Consider the following 24,890-nt stretch of genomic DNA (forward strand, 5'->3'; position numbering starts at 1 on the left):
TTAAAGGCGTGCGCCACCACCGCCTGGCTGTCTCTACTTTTGAACCACTCTAGCATTTACTTCCCAGGGAGCCCAGTGGGCTTGTCAGGAGCCACAATCACAGTGATGGCTGTCACAATAGAAGACACTTAGAGGGCACTTTAGCTGTTCACATGGACTGTGTCTCCCTCCAGACACTGCCTCAACTATTACAAGCGAAGTACCAAGTGTACTCTTTGCATATATAAATATTTTCCACAAATCCAATGTGTTGAGAAGTCACAGAATTAATTTGTTCACTGTCTAGTTCTTTTTGCTTGTATTGTTTGATTGTCTTGTTTGATGAACTTCTTGTTGATCTTCTGGGTTTCCAGAGCCCTTCAACAACAACAACAACAACAAAAGGATTTCATAAATTCTGTCTGAAACTAGCTTGTCACATCTGTCCTTGATATGATTGTAGTTGCTGAACACTCTCTGTGTCTTAGGCACTTAACTGACAGGCTTAACCCACACCATCCTCCCAACAACCCCACAAAGGGAGTGCTGCCCACGTTAACAGTTTACAGTAGAGTGTCTATGTTTGCTAGGACCTTGAAAGAATAAAGAACATTGTCTTCCCTACCCTTCTGTCTACTAAACAGCATATCTTCCCAGCACTGACCAGTGGACACTTGATTAACACTGGGGAATGTCCTTTCTAATTCAGAGAATCACCGAGCATCCCCAGCTTAGACAGTGATGATGGGTCTATAAGAAGCCAACAGTGGAGGAAGTCTGCAGTGTTCTACCTCAGATCTCAGTACCCTAGCTGGACCAACAGCTATTATTAGGAAAGAGAGACACAAATATTCCCACCCTCTACCTGGGGACCAAATAATGTACCTCTGAGTATGAGAAAGGAGGTGTGTGATGGGTGTGGTACCTGCGCAGAAGCCACCGAGATGAGCAAATGTCGGATGTTCTATTTTTCCAGGCCACAGCCCATTGGTTCTATGTTAGCAGCTGATCTAATTCAAATCAGTTTGCTTTCTATTGCTCTGATAAAAACCCTCACCAAAAGCCACTTAGAGAAGAGAGGGTTTGTTTCATCTCACACTGCCCAGGCCACAATCCATCTCTAAGGGAAGTCAGGGGGACAACTCAAAGCCAGAAATGAAGCAGAGACCATGGAGAAATGCTGCTAACTGATTTGTTCACCAAGTCTTCCTCATCTTGGTTTTCTAGACAACCCAGGACCACCTGCCCCGGGGGAGCACCACCCACACAATGATCTGGACTCTTCCACATCAACCATGAATCAAGAAAGTGTGCCACAGATAGACACGCCCACAGGGCAATCTGATGGAGGTAATTCCTCAGGTGGGGCTCCCTCTTCCCATGTGATTCTGGCCGTGTCAAGCTGATGAAAACTAGCCAGCACCATAACCAGAGAAAACCCAGGGTCAGCCAGACATCCTTAAGTTGAGTAGTGATGCTGCTGTTGTGGACTCCATGTGGTATGAATTTGCTGGTAGCTGCTGGGGCATTGCTGAAGGGCAGCTCGGATTTCTGTGTATCTCTAGCTGTACCTCAGAAGCAGCTCTGCACCTAACTCTATAAACAAATGAGGGCTTCTCTTGCAATCCACTATGGTCAACTGCTTTGGTCTTACCCTTAATACAGAGTGTTATAGTCCTAAGCTGATTAAGTCTGCTTCCATCCACTGTCAGACTACTGACTGCAAGGTCTGAATGCTGAGACCAGAGGACCAGTAATCAAATGAAGGGTACCTCTGGGAACACCAAGTTATACCAAGGAAGGCTCCTCTGAGGAAACAGTTTGTGTGCCTAGTGCTGGTTACTGTGCTTTATAGTGTCTTCCTTGTTTTTCTCTTTGTGTGACAGTATACCCAACAAAAAGGAACTTAACGGCAAACAGCTTTATTCTTTATGTCTGAAGGCATGTAGTGTACCCTACCAGGGCAGACAGTGGATGCACTACAACACCCACAGTCAGGAAGCAAAGAGAGATGAATTTGGGTCACTGCTTCCTTTTTTTCTTTTTGTGCCATTCAGGAACCCAGCTCATGAGATGATGCTGTCCACCAATGTGGGTCTTCCCTCTTTTGTTACACTGTTCTGGGAATACCCTCAAAAACAAACCCAGAGCTGTGTTTTCCTGGCGTTTCTAAATCCTGTCAGGTTGACAAGGAAGATAAAAATGTAACTGGTTGCAAGAGCCAGAAGAGGCAGGGCACAGGAGACAAGTCCTAACAGGTTGGAAACTCTAAGACAAAGAGGTGGGAGCCAGCAGAGAGATGAGACGCAGCACCAAGACAAAGCAACACTGATTTTAAATAGGTAAATTGCAAACTCACAGTGTGAGTTGTCTCTGCTTTATCAACCTAAGATGCAACCAGACTATGAGCCAACCCAGAGAGCCAGAGGGGTTGAATGAACACAAGAGCTGACTTCACCCATTTGGCAGGACTTCCGGGAACTTTTCTGGATAAAGAACCCATGTTAATTCTCAAGAGGAAAGAAAATAAGATATTGTCTGCAAAGACCTAAGAGGATCACTTCAGTGTTCTCCCTCAAAGCACTCTGGTAATAGGTTGTCATGTTAAAACGTTGCATGTGCTAGCTTCACCGACCTGTCCTCTAGAGCCCTTTTCTACATGTCCCCATGAACTCTCTTTGCCATGCTTCTTTTGAGCTGTTTTTCTTTCTGGGCCTCTGTGCTCCAAAGAAGCAACATTTGGGATTCAAAGTGATGTAGACCTACCTGATGGCTTAGTTCCCTTTTATTCCCAATTAGGAATCCTGGGCCTGCACCTGGCCCTCTCACTGATCAGTTTCTTGTTTTCCCAATCAATGGGCAGAGGGCAATGACCAAAGTAGTTCTCAAAATGGAGTCTCGAGGAAAAGATGAATGGCTTTGAAGAAGAGCTCATGTGACTAGGGAATGAAACTGAACCAGGAACTCTAATGCAAACCTAACAAACAGACTAAAAGATGGGGCTGGAAGGCTGGTCACAGAGAAGCTGAGTGCACCAAGATGGAGGAAGAGGGCAGAGTAAAAGTTCCTACATCAACAACTGTGATTGATTTCGCTTCATTGAAGTGCAAAGAATGCTTATTTGTGTCTTTATGTTTTTAGAATTTTTATTTTTAATTATGTGTCTGTGTGTTTATCTGTATGTGTATGCACACACGTGTGCAGGTGCCATCAGACACCAGAAGAGGGCATCAGAGCCCCTGGAGCTAGAGTTACATGCAGATGGTAATGGGCCACTCAGCATGGAAGCTGGGAGCCAAATTCCAATCCTCTGAAAGAGAAGCAAGTGTTCTTTAACTCCTGAGGGCCCTCTCTAGCCCCAAACAAGGCTTTTAAAGAGATGAGGATTGGAACCTGAAAATTGTGATTAGGAGGAAGAACTGATGTGGATGCCCAACTCTACTTCTCACTAGCATGATGACCCAAAGCCCATTGCTATGCTGTGAGTCCCCGTCTGTGAAGTTATAATAACCATAGCTACAGCACAGAGTACACCAATGTTTCCGTGGGCATTAATACTGCTCCTACTATGTGCTAGATATTGGTAATTAATTATTATTTTCAAGGTCACACAGTTAGACATGACAAAGTGCTGGTCAAAATCCATTATGTCTTGGCCCCACTCTGGGCTCTTAAAATGCTCATGTCAATGTCAGGAGCATAGACAATTCAGTCCACATCTGGCGAATGACCACAGTAAAGGTCAACAATCTTTTGTTTTGTTTTATTTTATGTTTGTTTTTTTTTTTTATGACACAGGGTTGAAAAGAAAAAAAAAACATTTAGTATTAGGAGGGACAGAGGAGGACTTTGAATATAATATCTAGAGTTCTGGAAACCAGAAAATGACAATCTTTTCTCTAGGGCTGTGCATGCCTGTCACAAACTTTCTTGGCTTGGCGCACCACACGTCACTGTCACCTTCTTTGTTCTCCAAGACTGGCCAGAACTCTACGCTAAATTTCAGTGTCAACTCATAGCTTACCCTCACCCTTTTCACAGTATAAACAAGTCCATTGAAGACACGGGTTATAGTACTTTCTCACAGAAGCTTTGTGAATTAGTAACAAGTACGACACATGAAATAAAGTCTCTTGGTATCCAGATAATGCACTGTCTTCTAAACCTACAACAAACCCACTGGATTCTCTCCTTGTCAAGATGTTCCCTCTACTGTCTGTCTAAGTGCAGCCCCACTGACCAAACAAGTGATTTATTTATTGATTTGGAAAATATGGTTAGCAAGATGATTCATCACATGGATGACAGCTACTGGTCTCTCTCTGTATGCTTCTAAAGGCCTTAGGGTGGGGGGGGAGAGCTTAAATCAAAACCTTCCTAATTACCTACCACAATCCTCTTGGTTTGTAGTGGTTGTGAGGTTTGAGGACCTGTTTGCTAATGCTATGATCCCAAAGCTCACACTGAACTTGGGTTGTTAAAATGCTCCAGAGGGGATCTGAACCGTGGCAATCGGGGACCTCCCTCCACTCGCGCCAAAATATCCTTCGCCTTTAAGGGCTCTTTTTAAAGCTAGAGAGCTCTCTCTGATCCTCCTTAATAAAGTGCCCTGGCAGCGGTAGCCACACCGCTCCCCTTCTTTATTTGAGATCTGTGCAGTCTCATTAAATTTGATGTGTCACAGAGGGCTTGGGTATGTGAAAGGCAGGCTGTGGGAGCTGGACTGGAGGTTGCCAGCTTTACTAAGGAAACGTAATTCATTACGCCTTTTCAAAATGGACGCCCCTCTGGCTTCCTGCTCCATTGATCCGCCCCCCCTCCCTGCAAGTAACAAGTGAAGAGCCAGCTCAGCCTGCAGATTTAACCCTTATTAACAGCTGTTTAAATTAGAGATGCAGTTTGATGGAGAGACGGGAGCCTTCTTACATCCCCCCTCAAAGGAAACCTTAAAGATTAAAGCATGCATAAGTCTGGAGCTGGGCTGGTGAGGCAACATCTCCCCCATCTAGGGAGGGGCTAGTGTTGCTATTAAGTAGTTTATCTAAATAATATGCTCCTGCTTTGCCATGATTAAATATTCATGACCCACTCTTCCACCCCACCACCCCCACCCCTTTGCAACAGTCACAGAACAAGAATGTGCTGGACTGTGCACAGCAAAGACTCCTAGAACAATAACTGAACAGTTTGCATGCTTCCTCCTCCTCAGGACTGATCTGAAACTACTCCACTACCTAGCCCACCAGAAGCGCCTGTGACAACCTGGGAGTGAACTAGTGGGTACCCTTGAACTGAAGCCCAGAACCAGGCCACCTGTTCAGGGAGCAGAGTCTACAGACAGAAGACAAGGTTCACCCTTCAAGTGACACCATAGTCTCTGTGGGATCATCTCATTCGCCAAGCCCACAAACTAACCTGGAAGAAAAAGGGGCAAAAGCAGGGGCAAGACCAAGGTCAAAGAGCAGCCACACATCGGACAGGCATGTCAAAGTCAGAGCCTGATATCCTTGTACCTTCCAGGGGAGTTGCAAATGCTACCCAACAGAAATGAATACACTGAGAAATTTCTAAAACGTATTTCAGCGGTATTTATTTATTTATTAACTCAACTGCACAGGTCTCTACTGTGAGCCTTGTGCATGGCAACGCTGTGGCATTGGCAGTTTCAAAAGTCAGCAAGCCATGAACCCCAGTTGCCCTTCTTGTAACAGTTGCTATTCTCATTGCAGGAAAAACAACAACAACAACCAAAAAACACCTGACCAAAGCAAATTAAGGAAGGAAGGGTTTATCTGGGCTCATTCCGTGAGTCTACAGTCAATCGTGGCAGAGAAGGAACATGAAGCAGCTGCTCACACATAAACATCTGCGTTCTAGAAGCACTGAGCCACTGGGTACTCAGCTCACCATATTCAGCCAAGCAGTTGGTCTTCCTACCTTGTTTATACTAGAAAATCCTTCTTGGACACGCTCAAAGGTTTGTCTCTAAGGGAGTTTTATATCCCACCAACTTGGTATTGGGTGGAAACATTGCACTGTGCAGCTTGGGCCTTGCTAACACCTAGTTCCTTAGGTCTCTGGCTTTGTAAGCGATAGGAGTAGAGATGGTAGTTCTCTGAATTCCTCCTTCAAAAGAAGAACATGGGGCATCATGCTGGGTATATCATAGGAGGAAAAAAACTAGCTCTTTGCTGGAAAAATACAGCAAGCTAAAGAGGGTGTGGGTAGCAATGATGAACTTACTTCAAACTGTAAAGTAAGTCTCTGTCTTTGACTTTGTGTAACAGCTCTGGCTGTCCTAGAACTCATTCTGTAGACCAGGCTGGCCTCAAACTCACCAAGGTCCACCTGCCACTGCCTCCTGAGTACTGGGATTAAAGGCTTGTGCCACCACCACCCAGCTAGCTCAGTCAGTAGAGCTTGAGACTCTTAATCTCAGGGCTGTGGGCTCATGCCCCATATTGGGTGCCAAATAATGTGAGAAATCCATGGATTGGGGGGAAGAAAACTTATTTATTAAGGTATGAAATGGAGATTACACACTCATTTATACAAAATAAAGCTCCATTGCCTCTTCATTTCCCGGGGAAAGATGGGGAAGCTCCTTGCACCAGAAAGCCTTCCATGTCTAAAAGAGCTCATGACCTCCCTCCCTCTTCCCTCTTAAGAGGTCACATAGGTGGGCAAGAAGCACTGCCTCTATCGGGCCAGCTAGCCCAAGGTCATGGGTGGAGCAAATACCCACTATATATTGACTCTTCCCACTTCCTCTAGTGAGCCCCATCTTCCATCCAAATATACAGTGATCACCAGATTCAAGGTGAGAGCATTTGAAAATTGTCCGCTGGAACATGGGTCCAAGAAGGCGATTCTCTCACTCCCATTTACTCTCCTGGCTTGCAGTGGCTAACTCAAGGGTCTAAAATAGAAAGGAGATGAGGTGGCCCTGGGTTCTAAGCAAGTCTAAGCAAGCCATATGCTAGCAGCTTCTGCATTTACAGTGTTTGTTCACTGCCTTCGTAGGTTTTTCTTCAACTTAAATGTGTAGAAGTGCCTTTTCTTCTGGAGTCTACAGTTTATTGTAGTCCCCAAATCTCTCCATACACATTTCACAAGGTTGTGTGGAGACTTTTTTAGATATATTTTTAATATTTTTAGTGATGTGTATTCATGTGTGTCTGTGTGTAATTTTGTGCATGTGGGTGTAGGTGCCCTCAGAAGCCAGAAGAGATCATCAGAAACCCTGGAGCTGGAGAACATACAACCCATTGTGAGTCACCTCACATGGGTGCTGAGAACTGAACTCAGACCATCTGGAAGAACAGGAAGAACCCTTAACCTCCAAGCCATCCCTCCAGCCTTTTCACAAGGAATGTTTGCTCTAGAAGGAGTAACCCAACTAACTCTCCTGTAGTCCCAGAGCAGGAAATAAAAGCAGAAGGAAACAGGGCTCCATCCCTCCCTATATCCTCAGTTCATTGTGATAAGCTGCTGAGTTTTTCTGAGAGACTCACAGCATATGCAGTGTATTCTCTGCTCTCCTCATCTTGTGATAAAACACCTGACAAAGAAGACTTAAAGAAGGGAGGGGTGTTTCAGACCAAGGCTGAGGGAATTCATTTCATCACGGTGGGTGAGGCAGGGAGGCAGAAGCGTGAAGCAGCCCATTCCATGGCATCTACAGAGACTCACCCGAGTGAGAAGGGTTCCAGGGCTCAGCTGGCTGCCCCTTTCCCATGTTGTAGTCAGTCCTGTACCCCAGCCCATGGGGTAGTGTTGTCTATATTCAGGGTGGGTCTTCCCACCTCAATTAAAGCTCTCTGGAGAAGCCCTCACAGATATGCCTGGTGGTGTCCTCTGGGTGAGTCTAAGCCAAGTCAAGTTGATGACAAGGTTTAGCTGTCATATGCAAGGTGTGTGAAAAATGGGGTTCTCTTCAAGGTTTCAAAGAATTTACAATGTCACAGAGAGCTACTCCCAGCTTGCCTTCCCCAAGAAATGACAAAAGTTAGAAATCCAGGTCTTCTACTTTCTCACTAAGGGACTGCCCAAAAGTGAGGAACCAGGAAAATAAACTGTAAGTTTTCAGTATACATCCTATCTGGGGGCCCATGAGGAGAGGGGTGGACAGCAAGAGCTTCCAGAACGTTCAGGTTCAGAACAACTGCCCAGGCAGAACCGAGATTCGACAAGAGTTTCATCATTCTCATTTCCCACTGAATTAGATAAGAGTATGGAGAAACACAACCTCAGTGTTTCTGAGCAGCCTTCCCTTTCTAGAACACTCAAGCCTTACTTTACAAGGACGCACAGCATGAAATAGGGCATGAAAAAAGTGCTGGTGATGTGGAGGCAACCTTTCTTCCCAACAAGGAACTCACATCCCCAACACCTGGGAGGTGTGCCACATAGCAAAATCATTCTGTGGCACCCCTCCGTCCCAAAAATCTAGAGCAGAGCGATACAAATGATAGTAGAGAGTGGGGAGGAGCAAACTCATTATTGAGGACTCTGTATGGCCTCAGGAAGGTGCTAAGAACTTTGTGTATATTGCTCATCCAATCTCAGGGACAATCCTACAGGGTCAATTCTCTTTTTTTCAATCCCTCCTTCCTCTATCTTTTTCTTTTTTCATTTACAGATGAGTTGAAGAACCTCTTCAAGTCCAACTGGACTGAGGGAGACTAAGATTACAATGTATATAATTTTGAAGCCATGTTCTTTCTGCTCTACAATGCAGTCTCCAATTGCACGCTGGATCCTTAGATGCTATCTATAGGGCCACAGGCTACCAAAACTGCCAATAGAGCGAAGAAAGGAACACCTTGACTCTTGCTCCTGTCACCTTTTCATCACAGGAGAGGGACACATGTGTCCACTTCAAAGAGGTTTCTTTAATGACTTTTTAAAACAATATATATTTTCTTTCTTTTTTAAAGATTTGTTTTCTTTCTGTACATGCATGTGTACACATGCACATATGTGTAGGGGTTCCCACAGAAGCCCAAAAAAGAAGGCCAGAGTCCTTGAAGCTGGACTTACAGGTGGTTATGAATGCTAGGAACCCAACTCTAGTCCTTGGTGAGAGCAGCAAGTGTTCTTAACTGCTGAGCCATATCTACAGTTCCCCATAGTGATGATTTTAATCTCACATTCTCTTTTTATAGCTTTTAATGCAATGCCACATGTTCAGACACAAGTCATACTATGCAACAATGGTGAAATAAAGGGGATCAATTGTACAGTCCAATCATTTCAACACACATACATATGAGTGTACGTACACACACACACACACACACACACACACACACACACACACACACACTACAATGTCCTCTGGCTAAAAAAAAATTCCTCTAGACACAGTATTACCCCCTTCTCCTGTCCTCCCTCACAATTTCCCCTGCCTACCTTATATTCAATCCCATTGTGATTGTAAAAAACTGAAAAGCCATTGCCACAGCAAAACCAGACATGGACAGACATCCACACAACACAACAGATGGGTGGTTCAGATTCCTACAGTGAAAGTAGAATGTGTAGATCACAATCTCCTCCCTGATGATGACCTCAGGTCAGCAACCATAGCCCGGCTCATACATACTCTCCTTCAGTCCTAATACCTACACCCTCAGTGTAGCCATGGCCTCTACCTACCCCAGCTTCTTCCCCCTACGTCCCCATTCAGTCAATCCCACTTGCACCCACCTGTCTCTCATACCTTCTACTAACCTCTTCTTCAGTGTGCCATGGAATTCTGCCCTGCTTAATGAATAAACTCCCATGGGGCCACAAGCCTTCACCCAAGCATTCTTTCTACCCGCCACCTAAACAGAAACACAGCTTTTCCTTAATTATACAATAGATCTCCAACTGCTTCCCCCAGATCCCCCTCAAATAAGCTGCTTTTTCTCCTCCAGTTCCAATTCATGGACAATTACACTTGCTTTCAACCACCCTTGCAGGGCACTTGTTGTACAGCCGTGGTACAAGAGGCCTCCCCCTCCCCCTTCACAGCTCGCATTTACTCCTTGATGAGTCTTTTGGCCCTTGATACGCTGAACACCTGGTTGCATTCCTTCAGCACATTAAGCTTGTGTTGACTGACAGTTAGCCTCTCAGGGTCTCAATCAACTCAGCATCCATGACACTCGTTTCCCCCCTGCTTCTAACCACAAAGCCAATGGATTTCAAAACTTGGTCTTTGGGACCAACGACATCAGCATCATCTGGAAACTTGTTAGAAATCTTGATTTTCAGGTTCTTCCCTAGACCCATTCAGAGTCCCCACTGGGAGGGGGTAGCAATCTATGATTTAATGGGCTCTGAATGATCCTGAGGATTTGGGTGATATGAGGATTGATAGTCCTGAGGATGAATACACCATGGCTCATGCCATCAGTTCAAATGTTTCTAGTCTAAGATCCCTGTGCTTTGATTGCTTCTCATCACTATTTTTGCTCTCTCATATCTGTTCCTCTGAAATTTATCATGCATGGGCTGGGTGTGTAGAGCTTCTTCAGACCTCTCTTAGTTTCTTTCCCTGTTGCTGTGATAAAATAACCTAACAAAAGCAACTGAAGAGAGGAAAGATGTATTCTGCCTCACAGTCCTAGGTTCCAGTCAGTGACGGTAGGGAAGTCACAGCAGCAGGAGCCACATTGCATCAGTCAATAAGTGGAGAGCGCTGAACACATGCTGTTGCTCAGCTCCTTCTCTCTACTTCTGTAGTCTAGGATCCCAGTCAAGGAATGGGGCCACCCACAATGGGCAGATCTTCCGACCTCACTTTATATAACCAAGATGGCCCCCTACGGCATGCCTAGAGGTCTGTAACCCAGGTGATTCTACAGTCTGTCAGGTTGAGTGTTCATAGCAACCATCATAAGGCCTCAACTTCATCTTGGGTGGACCCTGATCAATCATTTTCATGTTACCCACAAGCCTGTAATTGCTTTGCAAAAGCTATGAGACTGTGATAGAATCTATGCTATTTACTATTCTGTACTCCTATGCTGGTTTATACCCCAACTATCTATTTCATTCATATTTGCTAGTATTCCCAATATGTATCTACTTTCTTCAAGACTTCCATTTACCACGTTTAAAAAAATGACCTTGACTATGAAAAGAAAAATGTCCATCCGCTGCTCTCCTGTCTTTGTTGATGTTCTTCCTGGGATTCAAAGAGCGGGAACCTCCTTTTCCTTGTATCCTTTGAATTCCCTGATGATTCCCCCCCCACCCCCCCCACCCCCCCGTGCTCCCGAAGTATGCCAGTGAAATGTGCGGGGTCTCTGAGAAGTTCAAGAGCATGCATGGGCAGAGGGTGACTGATGACGGTGTCACGGGTCAGAAACAGATTCCCAGATACTGAGGCTGTTTGCCATTTGCAGATAACCGACTTCAGGAGAGAAGCGAGCACTGGAGGAAAACTGTGGGAGGTTAAGACAAGAGGAGGAAAGAGGGAAGAATGTGACACTCCACTGCTAAACGAAGTTTACCCAGGCAGCAGAAGATCAGAGAAGGAATGTACCGGAGACTGAGGACTCTGTAGGTAGATGATCTACCCTCTGAGACCCATGTGGGCTCCCTGTGAAGGGAGAGCACCTGTTAAAAAGGGGTACAGTAAAGATACCAGACAGTGGGGGGCTGGCAGGAAACAGAGCTGTAATGGGCAGAATCGAGAGTAGAGCAAAACTGTAGCAATCTGTCAGTGAACTTGGGCAAAGGGAACTATATTAACTCCCATAATCATCAAGACAGAAATACACTGGAAGAAGGCTACTATGGGCAAAGACTTGGTGCGCTGGGGACTGTAGTCTCACCTCAGCTGCTCTCTATGTATCTGCTATACTCTTCTATGTAGATGTAACCAACTGTCTTATTAAATAAGAAACACAGAACCAATATAAAAGAGAAAGCCGAGAGGTCAGAGCTCAGAGCTAAAATCTCACCCTTCCTCCTGCGGTGGTCCTAGCTCTTCGAAAGAGAGCTACTTCCTGTGTGTATGTCTTTTCATAGTCTTTTTGTTCTGCCTTCTCATTGGTTGTAAACCCAAACACGTAACTGCCTCATCACTGTCTGTATGTACAGCCCCCCAGGTCTTAAAGGTGTATGTCTCCAATGCTGGCTGTATCCCTGAACACACAGAGATCTACCTAGCTCTTCTACCAAGTGCTGGGATTAAAGGCATGTGCCACCACCGCCCCACTCTTGCTATGGCTCTAATAGCTCTGACCCCCAGGCAACTTTATTTATTAACATACAATCAAAATCACATTTCAGTACAGTTAGAATACCACCACATTTCCCCTTTTCTATTTTTAATAAAAAGAAAAAAAAGCAAAAGGTTATAACTAACATAAGAAAAACTATATACAAAAGTACAATAACTATATACAATATATACAAGTAATAAATACCTGTAGTCTCACCTCAGCTGCTCTCTACATATCTGCTATACTCTTCTATAAGGAGAGGCGTGGGTTAGACCATTCTATAGGATGTTGCTGGACTATATCTTCCAGATTTTTCTATAGGAAAGGAGGACTTTCCCCAGCTCCAGTTCAATGAAATAGCAATTCTGACTCTTCTCAGTCTATTTTGCGCCTGGCCCTAAGGTTGTGGAAAGAAGGAGAAGACAGATATCATTGATAGTCCACATTAGAAACAGACAGATGATCATAGCAGATCCTCTTCGTTCCCCTGTCAGTAAGGGTGGTGCTTTGACCAACAGGCTAAGGAGGAATGGTACATAGGGACAGAAATAATCAACAAGTGGAAGGAATCAGTACTGGAAAGCAACAGAGGCTCCTCTCTGACATTGGAATGGGTGTCTGTTTTGTATATGTACGTGTGTGTGCGTGTGTGTTTTCATGTAAATATACATATGTATAAGCATATATGTGTACGTGGTCACATGCATATGTGTGTATACAGACACACACATGAGCAGCTACCTATTCTCTGCTAAAAGCTGCAGAAGTATGTCACAGCCTGGGTACTCTGGAAGCAAGCGCTGAGACAGTTTGGTGTGCAAGATGTTCCCAGGGAACAGCACATGTAAGAAGAAAAAGAGTCTTATTTAGCAGATGAAGAAAGAGCTGCCATGGAGGCTGCCTTTGCCACTCACTGGAGAGCTACTGGGTCTTACTAGACCTGTATTGTGTTACACAAAATAGAAATGGCTGGGCCAAAATTGCCAGGCCTTGAGATGCCTGCTGCACTCCCCCCCGGACTGTGACGACCCAGGTAAGGTCTGGTGTTAGCAGACAAAGCCCTGAAGTGCAGGCAGACCCAGAGGATGCTGACAGGTAGAGAGTGCCTTCTGCCTTCCACATCGCTAGGAGGCAATCCTCCTTTGAAGAGAGGTCCAGACAGTGTGTTCCAAGTCTACCATACTAGAGTAGATGAAAGTGTTACATCGTAACCCAGGACATGCCACAATGTGGCTCGTTCACCATGTCAGTGCTGGTATGGGGTAAACCAAGCACAGTACAGAGTATCTGGAGTCAAGTTAGTTTCCAATGAATGCGTGGAAAAGGAATTCCCTACTTGGTTATGAGTGGGTGTAAAAAATTTAAAATATAAACAGGTTCCATCTATGTATCTATGTATGTATGCATCCATCTATCTATCTATCTATCTATCTATCTATCTATCTATCTATCTATCTATCTATCTATCTATCTATCTATCATCTATCCCTATCCCTATCCCCCACTCCATAGAAGTGGAGTTAATTTTTCCTTCCCTTATTCTTCCATGGCCTCTGGCCAGTTTGAGCTACAGGATAGGAAGAAGACACTGTACTGGCATAAGGTTTACAAGCATTTGGTCTTAGAGAGGGAGGCCTCTCAGTTAGTAGAACCCCTGCTTTGCCAGCATGAAGACTTGAATTCAATCCCTAAGTGTGATAGCACACACTTATAATCCCAACACTTCAACAGTAACAACAGGTCAATCTCTGGGCTCAATAGCTAGCCAACCTACCCTAACCAATAAGAATCAAGTCTTTGAAAGAATATCTCAAAGGGAGTCAATAGCATTCCCGAGGATGACACCCAAGGTTGTCCTCCAACTCCCACAGCCATGTACACCCACATACAAACATGCACACACAGATACATACACATGCACAAAAATTAAGATAAAGAAAGACCTTGTTCTCTGGGACCACTGAGGGCATCAAACAAGCCCAGATACCCTTCAGGGACGATCATGCAGAGCAGCTCTGAGAGTATTTGAAGATGGAGAACATCCAATCTCGGCCCAGTCTTGCAGTCAACTCTCTAACCCAGAACCAGGCATGTGGACAAAAGTGAGCCACCATCTGAATAGTGGTGGATTACAATAAACTAAACCCTGCTGGAGCCTCACACACAGTGCCACGGGGTGGAAGGCAGTGTCCAAGGTCCCCAGTTTTTCAGTGGTTGGTACATAGCAATGGATAACTGAAACTGTGACCAAAGGGGGTAGCAAGGACATGGCAAGTCCTTACTTAATCTACGAGTAGAAGATTGAAAGGTCATGATGCAAGGACAGCCCAAGGGCTGGCCAAGAATGGGCAGAGACCAGTGAATAAGAAGTTGGTGGTCAGAGGGGGAAGCACACGTGGCAGGCCTGAGGTGACTCATGCTGAGATGGACACGGCTGGCTTCCAGACTCCTAGTGAAGTAGAAAAGGAGATGTCTGCTGACATGAGCAGCTGGGATAAAATAAGACTGTGGCGGTGAGGACAGGAAACACTTTGGGTAAATGGTAGAACCTCAGCACCAGGGAAACTGAGGCTGCCAGTAAGGATCATTAGAGTCAGGTGGCCAGGATGTACAATGTCAAATTATCACCATTGTGATGCCCCAACAAACTGAAGTTTTTCACACATCCCTCTCACACTGTTTCTGCTATTATGAAATGATAAGCCTTTTCTTCTTAATGACAAGGGAAATAACACAGCCCCAAACATGACAGAAAAGGGTAGATTGGCCATTCATTTTAACTTCTCTTAGATGAACTTCATTTCAGTTTCTTCCTGTTCTTGTTCACTCTCAAGCAGAGAATCTGAGATGCTTTGAATTATTCCTGGTATGTGCTAGATAACTAGTACTTGGTGAATGAGGGAATGGATCATGGATGAATGAATGCTTCCCTTACAACCACTCCATAGGGTCCTGACTTATCTCTCATAGAGACCTCAGCACTTTTTTCCTACCTGCTTTAGTCCCCATGCTCCTGGCAAAGGTTAACCTGTGATTACATCCACACGGAGTCCCTGGCCTCCTATAAGTTGGCATGCCATCCATTACAAACAAGGCAGGCCCGACTCTGCTTTTTCTATTGTCCCTGGCTGCATCCCCAAAGCTCATTTCCTATCCGTTGAGTGGATGAACTTGACTATTAAACACTCCTACAAATCAGAGTCTTTCCTATGCTATCTCTTGTGCCCAAGAGACCAAATAGTTGTATCCATTGTGTGTTTGGTGCTGTGTTCCAGAAGTGTAATCCTTCTACTTAAAGTCAAGCTAGGAAATTGCTTTTTCATTCTCTTTTGTCTGCTATCTATGTGTGTATTTCTGTGATTATCTGTCCTCTCTCTCTCCGTCCCTCCGTCCCTCACCTTTTCCTCTCTCCCTCCCTCACCCTGGGGTTAGGTTAGGATAAGATGTTACCATTTTTCCTGTCTGTAGAAGCTGGAGGGAAAGCCTAGCTGGGTGTATTCTCTCCTCTAAGAACTTCCCACTTCTTGGGCAGAAGACACAGTGCCTCTCTGGCCAGCCCTTTTTACTTCATTCCTTGATTTTGATAGTGTCTTGGAAGTGGGATGAGCTATTGCCTTAGTCCTTGTAGAACTGGAAGAGGGGACAGATGGGACACCAAAGCTAGAATTTACTTCTGGGCGGGAGAGAAGATGGGCAACCAGCTCCAATCTGCCTCTTCCAGTCTACTGCAGCCAATTCTCAATGCAATACTCCCACTTAGCAGAAGGCTGTTCACCATCTCATGGAGGCCTTTGTTTTAGATAATTACTTTGAGAGCACCTCTGGATTGAAGCACAATACTATGATAACCTCCCCTGTAATGGGACTCTACCTCTATAAGAATATTATCTACACTGGCAACCAATCTCATTCCCCAACTCTCTGTGTCTCTAATTACTTGGAGCAACATCCTAACATTGTGATATTTAGATGTAGGCCCTATGTGACTGGGTTATTAATAGACTTTGGAATGAAAATTAACTATCAGCCGTGGAGCTCATAGTTAAGACAAAATAGTAATAGTGCATTGTATGACGTCACAGTCCATGCTTTCCTATCAGGGCTCTACCTGTGAGGAGTCGGTCAGTTATTTGTTTTCCCCAAACTGCAGCTGACGAGATCTCCTAGGACTCCAAGAGAACCAATAATGCTTTGTAGTCACACAGCAAAAGACGCACATGCAAAACTAGAGCCTGCGGCTTTGGGCTCCTAAAATCTTCTTTTCTTGATTCAAATAGCCCAGAAAATTAGAGATTATGCTGCAGACTCCAGCTCTTCCCTTTGAAGTAGGACTGCTGATCTCCCAGTGAGTCAGCAATCACAGATAGCCCACATCAGGAAAAGGGAAGGTTTGTGGAGGCCGTTCTGATGCAAGCAAGCAGGGGACCTTGTGCCCCTGGAAACCCAAAGCTGGCCCCTGGCTGAAGAACAAGCCTCGATTCTAGACTAAACAGAGGGGAACAGGAGTGTCAAGCAAGGCTCTGGGCAGCCTGATCTGGCCAAGACTTTGCTCTGAAAGCCTGACAAATAGTCATTATTTCTCTTCCTCTTAAGCTTTTAACTTTGCAATGAGAAGTATAAACATTACGAATAATAGTTCCCTGATATTACCACACAGGTACATTTGTTTGCTCACCAATTCCCCTCTCTGTCTTTTAAATTCTCAGTCTTCCTTGGAGCGTTAGTTTTCTGCTGCCATATTAAACATCATTGAAACTTTGCATTGAAAACCACCATCAGGTTAGGGACTGGGGAGAAGTGCAAGCTCAATGACTGAGTTTGGTCCCCAGAACCTTCCACATAAAACCAGCCACAGTGACACACACGTGCAATACCAGCCCTTGGGAGGCAGCAACAGGCAGGCTCTCTGGGAACTAATTGGCTAGCCAATCTAGCCTGATTGATAGTGATAGACTCTGCCTTTAAAAAGAAAGAAGAAGAAGAAACGGGGCGGGGGGGGGGGGAGTGAGGAGGGAAGGGGAGAGGGGAAGGGAGGGAAGGGGAGGGAGGGGAGGAGGAAAGAAGGGTGGTTTCTGCGGAATGACAACTGATTTTGTCCTCTGGCAACCATCTACACAAGGGCACCTGCACACACACATACCTGATTGGACACATACATGCCTGCACACACAAACAAAAGCCATTTATTGTCATGCAGTAGCTGGAGACTAGATGTCAGCTGTTGGTCATTGCCTACTCTCAATTCCCAAAGGCTGCCCACAGTTCCTTGCCTGGAACTCCAGTGGAAGTTCCCACATGCGTGTTCATTTCTCCCAGACAGCTGGATTGTGTCCTCCTGACACCTTCTTCTGCAACCAACTGGAAAACCTTCTTTCAAAGGGTTCTCAAAGTAAGTCAGGCCCCTCAAGATAGTCTCCTGTCTTAAGACCAACTGTCTCATACATAACCGAATCACTGGAACAAAATCCCTCAGGTTCCCAGACCCCTGGATTCTGCAGGATGTGCATACACTTGGCATGGGAAACCCTGAGACCATCTCAGAATTCTGTCTACCACACTTAGCAACAGCACAGGTCATTTACATGGGACAAAGTATAAGCAAAAACAATCCCTTTTCCTTCTAAGATATGACTCCACCTTCCATCTTGAAATGCCTCTCCCCAGAATTTCAGCTTCTTCCTTGATATCTCCACCAGAATCTAATTAGGAAGCTGAACTTGATGCTTCTAAGTGTTGATTATGACACTTTCCCAACCCATTCCTCTCTAAGTCTTCCTCATCAACAAGGGTGGCTCCTCCATTCTACTTCTTTTGCAGATGGACATACCTTGGAGTCACCTGTAAGTCTTTCTCACACATACCCCAGGGCTTATTCGCCTAAATATGGCTCTTCCTTTGAAATATGTGCAAAGGACTGTACATGTGTAAGTCCCTGATAAAATGCTCATCTAGTATGGAGAGCGCTGAGTTTGATCCTCAGCTCCACAGGGCAAGAAATGTGTGATAGCAGTTTGCCTCTGCTGCTAGCAAGTCACCACTGGACTTTGTCAGTAGACACTTGACCACCCTCCTCATTTCTACCTTTACCCCCACCTCTCCCCATCCAGTCTGTCCTCTGCACAGCAGCTAGAAGAACCTTTTCAAAGCATAAATGCACTCCTCTGCAAAAGTGTATCAATGGTTTCCAATCTCATTTAGACAAGAAAATCCTTGTCTCCACTCCTTCTGGCTGCCTGTCACCTCCTGTGACAGTCCTGTCCCAACACTGCTCTTCTTCCGTTACAACGCCATCTTCAGTGCCCTTGTACACACCAAGCACATGTCTTCCACAGGGTATCTCACCCTTGCTTTCCTCCTCTGTCCTCATCTTGATGTTGCGTGGACTGAATCTGCTCGTGTCCTAGTGAGAACTGGAAGGCTTTCTTAGCCTTCTCCTTCCCACTATGGCATTGCCATGTTTCATAGGGAAAAAGAGTCATGGTGTTTTTTTGCACTTTCAAGCTCGAGTCAGAAACAGTTGCCCGAGTCTCTGGAAGTCCCCCCAAAAAGCCAAAACTACAGTCACCCATCCTCCTTGCTTCGAGGAAGCTTTCCACCAACTAAAGTTTCTAGGATATGATAAAATATAACAGGCATTTAAGAATGGTGAGGAGGAAAAAAATCTGCCTTATAAAGAGATTCTCTACCGTATTGTTTCCCATCTAAAGTCCACTGGCTGTGCTTCCAAAAATGTCCTTGCAAAATCTTGATGAAAAACAACTTTTTCTCCATTCAAGTATGTTGCTCATTCCTCTGCTAATTCTTCCAAGGGGATATAGCAAAGGGCTACTTTTCCTTTACAGCCTTGATTTGTTCTGTCTACATCCTGTAATTTCCTTCCACATTGGAGAGCCAAGTGCTGTGTGGGTCTAATTAAACACTGTAATTATCCATGAGCTATAGCCCAGAAGCACAGAGAGAAAAATCTAACACATGTCTGATTGTAATATCAGGTAAATACTCAAGATGTGTGACTGGTGGAATGCAAAATATTCTATTCATTTAATATTCCTGATGAATAGTGAATTAGTCTAATCACATTAGCTATTCTATTCACTTATTAGGTGAGAGTGATTAGAAATGAATAGCTACAGAAAAACCCTCTCAAGTTGCAAAAATTAGACTTCTATAGTTTTATTATGTTTATTTTCAACTGGGGGTAATTGTCTGAGTCTTTCACCAAGACATGTTGGTGCCCCTCCCCTGTCTTTGCCTCTCGAAAGACTGAGTACCGGGAGCAAGTGGAGAGAGGGCAGATGAGACAATGCAGATCTGGTTTGCACTTGATCGTATAGATTGTATAAACACGAGAGACGATTGCACACAAACACTGCTCCTCTTCCAAGGGCATGACCTTCCATTTTTTTCTTCTCTTTCCAGAGGTGTAATTTATATACAATAAAATACCTAAGTCTTAAGTGTGTGGCTCAATGGAGTCTGACCAATGCAGATGCCTACTTACCAGGGTCCCTTGGGCCACTTCACAGACGACACACGCTCCTTTCCAGAAGTTACCACTGTTACGTCTTCTACCACCATCCACTGATTTAGTGTGTAAACTCATATGAATGAGATCCTATCGTCACAAACCAATTCTAAAGATTGGTGTGGGTTTTGTAATAAGCAAAACAAAGGGGCAAGGCCACCACCCCGGAACTACCCACCAAAGCTCTTGAGACTAAGATGTTTAACAAGAGTAATCCATGCAGGGTCTGGAGAGAAGGTTCCCTGATTAAGATCACACATCGCTTTTGCCGTAGAACTGGAATTCAGGTCCCAGCATCCATGTTGGGTAGCTCACTACTACCTATCACTTTAGCAACAGGGACTCCAACACCCTCTCTGGTTCCCACGGGCCCCCACACTCATAAGTGTATATACCCACATACAGATGCATGTACATATAGTTAAAAGGAAAAGATCTATCTTTAACCAAATAAAAGTGATTTGTGCCTGTTTTGAGGGCTGTCAACATCACAAAACCGAAAAGCCCTCCTGTTTACCCTCACTATCAAGCAAACCTAGCTGAATGTCCCCATTGGCTCCTTAAGATCCTCCATCCTTCTCTCCATTCTGTCCTGGGATTCTGGAGACTGACCTCTGTCTCTGTGGATTCAGCAATGATTCTCTCTCTATATCTGTCCAAAGAGAAGCAGTGGCTAGAAACAGGAGGGCAAATGGTGGGTAAGGAGGGGTTATTTGTTCCCTAGACACTATGTGTGTGTTGTGTTACCTAAATCATAACTGCATCTAACACAGTCTTTGCCTAAAAATCAATTACTCTTCCCCAAGCCTGAGTGGTCCTAGTGCCCAGCTTTCCCTTGCCCACTCTGCTAGACCCGCACTTCTAGTTGGTTTGAGTGATATGGCCCCATAGGTTTATATATTTGAATGGCTGGTCCCCAGTTGTAAAACTATTTGGGATGGATCAGAAGGTGTGGCCTTGTTGGAGGAAGTGTGACACTGGGGACAGGCTCTCCCCACCCTCTTCATCTCCTGATTATAGATCAGTCGTGAGCTCTCAGTTACTGCTCTAGAGTCCTGCCTGCCTGTTGTCATGCTTCCTGCCAAGACAGTCATGGACTCTGACCCTGAGGAACTATGAGCTCCAAATGACTTCATGTATAAATTACCTCGGTGTGGTTAGTTTTGTTTCAGCAAAATAGAAAGTTAACTAAGACATTTTTGCCTTAGTCTTCCCAACACTTTTTCAAACGGCCCCTTCATCCAACTTCCTCCATTGTCCCCTGTGAATTGTGCTGTCTGGCTTTGTCCCTGTCTGCCACCAACATTAACATGAACAGGATCTCTAGAAAGAGAATGGGATGTGGGCACTCCAGGCGGCCTCCTAGAAGACACACTGTTCCTCAAGGGCTTCCTCAGTGGCCACCTTTTTCTAATCAGAGCACACTGGAATCCTACCTCTTTCTAAAGAGGGGATTCTTAAATCATCTGCACACATAATTCATGCTGGTCTTTAAACACAATGGCAAGTGATCCAAACCTTGTAATACACTGTCTTGAGGCTTATGAGTTATTTTTACCATTTGAACTTACTTTAGGTCTCCTGCCAAATCTCTCTTATTGCAATTTCAGACATTGTATATACAGGTGCTTGGTGAAAGTCATTCATGTCCTCTCAGCCAGCCTCCCCCGGGCAGGAGAGAGATAAGAAGGGCTCTGCCCAAACTTCCCGTGATACAAGAAGAAGATCAAGAGAGGAGACTCATTGCTTGTCAAAAGAAAGGGTGGAGAGTTGACGCGAGACAGAGAAAGTTAAGCGAACTCAGGTATTCATTACATCTGCCGTCTGCCAGATGCTGTGTTAAACACTGGCTGCACATTGTTTCTCATATTAGCCACTCGAGGCTGGGGCTTTGGCACGATTCATTCACAGATGGGGAAATTGACAGGTCCAAGAGAGAAATCCATTCCCTTAATCCAACGTCCCAGGTTTCTGCCTGTCAGTCAGGGAGGCGGGTGGAACCACCATGACTGTGTGAAGCCGAAGTCCAGAAAGCAGCTGAGTGGCTTTAAGGGTCCAAATGCCTTGTGTTGGTTTGAATGAGAATGTCTTCCAAAGGCTCGGAACACTTGGTCCCCTGTTCGCAGGCTGTTGCGGGGAGGTTGTGAAACTGTGAGGATGGCACCTTGATGTCACTGGGGGTGGGCTTTTAGTGTTTGTAGCCATGTCCCACTTCCTTTTTCTCTGTCTCAGTCTTTCGGCTGAAGGTGCGAGCTCTCAGCTTCCTGCTCCTGCAGCCCCGACTCTGCCCTACCATGCTAACCTCTTCTTCCGGAACTTAAGCCGAAGTTAACAGAAAACTAACTAACACACTCCTCCATTCAGACAGACCACATGGTGGAGTACAGGGAAACTCAGATGTGCCAACTGAGCCATTTTGATTTAAAGAGCTGGTGGAGGGGCAGGGAACAAAGGTGTTCCCCACGAAGGAGCAAAGACCTGACAGGAAGACAGGACCAATCACTTGGGAGGAAATACCCCTGGTGCTCCCAGGGTACAGTTACAGTGAATGGGGGTCCTGACCTGTCAGCTCCCTTTCAAACATTCATTCAGTCATTCAACAAGTAGTTATTGAGTCAGGGTCTATACTTGGTGCCAGTGAGCACGACATTGAATTCAAGAGACAAAATGTCACAGAACAGACGCAGATAAGTGGTAAGGAAACAAAAGAACCAACAAGATGCCAGGTGTTGAGGTGTGATCTGAGGGCATAAGGCATGGAAAGGAGGCCACGTGGCAGTGGCACTTGTATGTGCTCACTTGTGTCTGAAGTGGGTGGATTCAGGGGTCCAAAGAGAACAACCGCCTCATGAGCATCAGGAGTCTTCGTGTGGATCTCCAGAGGCGATGTTGCAGATGGAGCGGCCTGTATCTGTGAAGACCTGAGGTGGGGGTGTATGTCACTGTGTGTGGGGAACAGCTGGAAGCAGGTTCTGACTGGGTCTGACTTGAAGACTAGTTCAGCTCAGAACATCTGTAAGCGACAGATTGTGTGGAGCCTTGGCACATTGAAAGCACTTTTCAGATGAGATGGGATGTTACAAGAAGGCTCCGAGGAGAAGAGAGACATGGCATGGTTGGTGTTTTAAGAGATTAGTTCAGAATATTGAATGTAAACCACAGTTGACCAGAGAATAAAGTTAGACCGCTAGTTTGGTTTTTTGAAGAGTTCATACATGAAGACTAAGGAGATGGTTTAACAGGTGAGAACATTTGACACGCAAGCGTGAGGGCCTGAGCGCAGACTCCTGGCACCCGTGGTGATAAAGGAAAATAGAAAAGCTGTGAACGGCCACACATTCCTGTCCCTGTAGCACTGGGGGCGGGGAAACAGAGATACTCACATTTGCAGGCCGGCCAGCCCACCGAGCCAAAAGAGCCTGTGTGCTCCAAGTTCAGTGACCTTGTCTCAAGGTTATAAGCAGAGAGTGGCCTCACACATGTGCACATTGGTCACATACACATGCATCTACACATGCACATACACGTATACAACACACACACACGTATACAACACACACATATACAACACACACCTATACAACACACACAGACACCTCTCTCTTTCCCCTTCTTCTCTCCCTCCCTCCCTCCCTCCCTCCCTCCGTCTGTCTGTCTCTCTCTCTCTCTCTCTCTCTCTCTCTCTCTCTCTCTCTCTCTCACACACACACACACACACACACACATGCACGCGCGCACACACACACACACAGGTAGTGGGTAGCCATTCCAGCTTTGATCTGGAAGTTCCAACCCCCATTGAGGCTTCAGCAACTGTCACGCCTACAAGGCGGGGCCAAGGGAGGCGCCTGGAGACCCAGATCTGCATGGCGAGCGCTCTCTCTGTTCCTGGACCCTTGACAGTGGAGGTTGACCGAGCAGAGCTCCAGAGAACACCGCTGGACTGCGATAAATCTTCCCCAGACCCCACGACCTACCTAACTCTTCATTTGTAAATTACCCACTAAATAGATCTTCCTTTTAACTACGTGGAGTGGCCTTAATAATTTCACCAGGACACGGACACACACACACACACACTCAACATGAGAGGATCACGAATCAGACGATTCACTGAGGCAGTGGAAGTTGTGAGAGTGTTTGGAGTCTGCAGGTATCTTGAAGAAGGAGCCTACAGTCTCTGCCCTTGGACTGACTGGACGGTGTAAAGGTGACGCTGAAGCTTAGGGCTGAGTAGATGCTCGTGCGTGAAAACAGGGATGATTTCGGAGAAACTCTTTGGGGACATTTCAGGGCTTCTTTTGAACACCATAGAGTCAAGGCCTTTCTTAGACATCCAAGCCCGATCTGAGGTAGAGGATCCAGGTGGACAGACTTGCATTAGGGAGTTATTGTGTGGTTAAAGCCATAGACTCAGACAAACTCCACCCGCCCCAGTGATTATAACTGAGACTATGTGGAGATGAGGAGGCAGAGAGGAATGGAAAGGGGAAAGACAAAAGAGGAACTGCAGTGAGATATCAGGGCCAAGGCAGAGGGGAGCTTCTGGAACTAGGAGAGAAGAGAGCTGGGAGGAGGGTCCGAAAAACAAGTCACACCTGAAAGGGCTAGAATGAAATTTAACACTTTGAGTGCTAATTTTCAAAATGAAAACACATTAGAGGCTAGAGAGACAGCCCAGTCAGTAAAGCGCTTGCTTTGCAAGCACAAGCTTGTCAGCAGGTCCCCGGAACCCACATTAACTGAAGCTGGACATGATGATGTGCACTTGCAGTCCCAGCAAAGGGACCATGGAAACAGGAGGCTCCAAGCCTTGCCACTTAGCAAGCTCCAGGCCAGTTAGAAACTGTATGGGGAAGGGGCAGATGGTGCCCATGGAACAATACCAGAGGCTTTGTTTGTTGTTTTGTTTGCCTTACACACACATGCACAACTACACCTACCTGAACACATTTAAACACACAAATGTGTGTGTGCACATGTGTGAGTGCACTTGTGAACACACACACACATAGGCCACAAATAAAAATTAAAGTATTTTTTAAACAAAGAGAAAGGAAGGAAGAAAGGAGAGAGGGTGAGAAGGAAAGAAGGAAGGAAGGAAGGAAGGAAGGAAGGAAGGAAGGAAGGAAGGAAGGAAGGAAGGAAGGAAGGAAGGAAGG

The 24,890-nt window shown here is 45.5% G+C and overlaps 1 long non-coding RNA gene across 1 annotated transcript in view; it reads left to right on the forward strand.

Moving 5' to 3' along the window:
• Nucleotides 1-5,493, forward strand: part of LOC121830802 (uncharacterized) — a 32,118-nt gene extending 26,625 nt beyond the window's left edge. The window contains exons 4-5 of the long non-coding RNA XR_013052554.1: nt 1,207-1,329; nt 5,189-5,493. This is a non-coding gene — a long non-coding RNA (uncharacterized LOC121830802). The remainder of the gene's footprint in view (nt 1-1,206; nt 1,330-5,188) is intronic.
• The last annotated feature ends 19,397 nt before the right edge of the window (nt 5,494-24,890 follow it).

This window comes from Peromyscus maniculatus, chromosome 7 (genome assembly GCF_049852395.1).
Source record: "Peromyscus maniculatus bairdii isolate BWxNUB_F1_BW_parent chromosome 7, HU_Pman_BW_mat_3.1, whole genome shotgun sequence".
Taxonomy (NCBI): domain Eukaryota; kingdom Metazoa; phylum Chordata; class Mammalia; order Rodentia; family Cricetidae; genus Peromyscus; species Peromyscus maniculatus.